We start from the raw sequence: 3,745 nt of genomic DNA, 5'->3' as shown, positions 1-3,745 counted from the left end.
ATCAAAATCATCATGTGTGACGGTATAAGGCAACCCATCAATATAATCCTTAATAAGGGTAAACTTCTCCGATATAGTGTAGTTGGGAGAATTCAAAAAGATAATAGGACTATCATGCGTGGGTGCAATAGCAACAATTTCATGTTTAACATAAGGAACTATAGAAAGTTCATCTCCATAAGCATAATTCATATTGGCATCTTGGCCACAAGCATAGGAAGCATCATCAAAAAGGGATATTTCAAAAGATTCAATGGGATCATAGCAATCATCCTTCGGTAAGCACGAAGGTGTTGGGAATCGTAGCAGAAATTTAAAATTTTCTACGCATCACCAAGATCAATCTATGGAGTCATCTAGCAATGAGAGAGAGGAGTGCATCTACATACCCTTGTAGATCGTGAGCGGAAGCGTTCAAGTGAACGGGGTTGATGGAGTCGTACTCGTCGTGATCCAAATCACCGATGACCGAGCGCCGAACGGACGGCACCTCCGCGTTCAACACACGTACGGAGCAGCGACGTCTCCTCCTTCTTGATCCAGCAAGGGGGAAGGAGAGGTTGATGGAGATCCAGTAGCACAACGGCGTGGTGGTGGAAGTAGCGGGGATCTCGGCAGGGCTTCGCCAAGCTCAGCGAGAGGGGGAGGTGTCACGGGAGGGAGAGGGAGGCGCCAGGGCTGTGGTGCGGCTGCCCTCCCTCCCCCCCTCCTATATATAGGCCTCCTGGGGGGCGCCGGCCCTGGGAGATCTGATCTCCAAGGGGGGCGGCGGCCAAGGGGTGGCTCCCCCCCCCAAGCCAAGTGGGGGGGCGCCCCCACCCCTAGGGTTTCCAACCCTAGGCGCAGGGGGAGGCCCAAGGGGGGCGCACCAGCCCACTAGGGGCTGGTTCCCCTCCCACTTCAGCCCATGGGGCCCTCCGGGATAGGTGGCCCCACTCGGTGGACCCCCGGGACCCTTCCGATGGTCCCGGTACAATACCGGTAACCCCCGAAACTTTCCCGGTGGTCGAAACTGGACTTCCTATATATAATTCTTCACCTCCGGACCATTCCGGAACTCCTCGTGACGTCCGAGATCTCATTCGGGACTCCGAAAAACTTTTGGGTTACCGCATACTAATATCTCTACAACCCTAGCGTCACCGAACCTTAAGTGTGTAGACCCTACGGGTTCGGGAGACACGCAGACATGACCGAGACGACTCTCCGGTCAATAACCAACAGCGGAATCTGGATACCCATGTTGGCTCCCACATGTTCCACGATGATCTCATCGGATGAACCACGATGTCGAGGATTCAATCAATCTCGTATACAATTCCCTTTGTCAATCGGTACGTTACTTGCCCGAGATTCGATCGTCGGTATCCCAATACCTCGTTCAATCTCGTTACCGGCAAGTCACTTTACTCGTACCGTAATGCATGATCCCGTGACCAACAACTTGGTCACTTTGAGCTCATTATGATGATGCATTACTGAGTGGGCCCAGAGATACCTCTCCGTCATACGGAGTGACAAATCCCAGTCTCGATCCGTGCCAACCCAACAGACACTTTCAGAGATACCTGTAGTGTACCTTTATAGTCACCCAGTTACGTTGTGACGTTTGGTAAACCCAAAGCACTCCTACGGCATCCGGGAGTTACACGATCTCATGGTCTAAGGAAATGATACTTGACATTGGAAAAGCTCTAGCAAACGAACTACACGATCTTTGTGCTATGCTTAGGATTGGGTCTTGTCCATCACATCATTCTCCTAATGATGTGATCCCGTTATCAATGACGTCCAATGTCCATAGTCAGGAAACCATGACTATCTGTTGATCAATGAGCTAGTCAACTAGAGGCTTACTAGGGACACGTTGTGGTCTATGTATTCACACATGTATTACGATTTCCGGATAACACAATTATAGCATGAACAATAGACAATTATCATGAACAAGGAAATATAATAATAACCATTTTATTATTGCCTCTAGGGCATATTTCCAACAGCCTCCCACTTGCACTAGAGTCAATAATCTAGTTACATTGTGATGAATCGAACACCCATAGAGTTCTGGTGTTGATCATGTTTTGCTCTAGGGAGAGGTTTAGTCAATGGATCTGCTAAATTCAGGTCCGTATGTACTTTACAAATATCTATGTCTCCATTTTGAACACTTTCATGAATGGAGTTGAAGCGACGCTTGATATGCCTGGTCTTCCTGTGAAACCTGGGCTCCTTGGCAAGGGCAATAGCTCCAGTGTTGTCACAGAAGAGAGTCATCGGGCCCGACGCATTGGGAATCACCCCTAGGTCGGTAATGAACTCCTTCATCCAGATTGCTTCTTGCGCTGCCTCTGAGGCCGCCATGTACTCCGCTTCACATGTAGATCCCGCCACGACGCTTTGCTTGCAACTGCACCAGCTTACTGCCCCTCCATTCAAAATATACACGTATCCGGTTTATGACTTAGAGTCATCCAGATCTGTGTCGAAGCTAGCATCGACGTAACCCTTTACGACGAGCTCTTCGTCACCTCCATAAACGAGAAACATATCCTTAGTCCTCTTCAGGTACTTCAGGATATTCTTGACCGCTGTCCAGTGTTCCATGCCGGGATTACTTTGGTACCTTCCTACCAAACTTACGGCAAGGTTTACATCAGGTCTGGTACACAGCATGGCATACATAATAGACCCTATGGCCGAGGCATAGGGGATGACACTCATCTTTTCTCTATCTTCTGCCGTGGTCGGGCATTGAGCCGTGCTCAATTGCACACCTTGCAATACAGGCAAGAACCCCTTCTTGGACTAATCCATATTAAACTTCTTCAATATCTTGTCAAGGTACGTACTCTGTGAAAGACCAATGAGGCGTCTTGATCTATCTCTATAGATCTTGATGCCTAATATATAAGCAGCTTCTCCAAGGTCCTTCATTGAAAAACACTTATTCAAATAGGCCTTTATACTTTCCAAGAATTCTATATCATTTACCATCAATAGTATGTCATCCACATATAATAAGAGAAATGCTACAGAGCTCCCACTCACTTTCTTGTAAACACAGGCTTCTCCATAAGTCTGTGTAAACCCAAACGCTTTGATCATCTCATCAAATCGAATGTTCCAACTCCGAGATGCTTGCACCAGCCCATAGATGGAGCGCTGGAGCTTGCATACCTTGTTAGCATTCTTAGGATCGACAAAACCTTCCGGCTGCATCATATACAATTCTTCCTTAAGAAAGCCGTTAAGGAATGCCGTTTTGACGTCCATTTGCCATATCTCATAATCATAGAATGCGGCAATTGCTAACATGATTCGGACGGACTTCAGCTTCGCTACGGGTGAGAAAGTCTCATCGTAGTCAACCCCTTGAACTTGTCGATAACCCTTAGCGACAAGTCGAGCCTTAGATGGTCACGTTACCATCCGCGTCTGTCTTCTTCTTAAAGATCCATTTATTTTCTATGGCTCGCCGATCATCAGGCAAGTCAGTCAAAGTCCATACTTCGTTTTCATACATGGATCCTATCTCGGATTGCATGGCTTCAAGCCATTTGTTGGAATCCGGGCCCGCCATCGCTTCTTCATAGTTCAAAGGTTCACCGTTGTCTAACAACATGATTTCCATGACAGGGTTGCCGTACCACTCTGGTGCGGAACATGTCCTTGTGGACCTACGAAGTTCAGCAGTAACTTGATCTGAAGCTTCATCATCATCATCATTAACTTCCTCCCCAGT

Source organism: Aegilops tauschii, chromosome 1 (genome assembly GCF_002575655.3).
Source record: "Aegilops tauschii subsp. strangulata cultivar AL8/78 chromosome 1, Aet v6.0, whole genome shotgun sequence".
Lineage (NCBI taxonomy): Eukaryota > Viridiplantae > Streptophyta > Magnoliopsida > Poales > Poaceae > Aegilops > Aegilops tauschii.
This window is presented reverse-complemented; position numbering follows the sequence as displayed.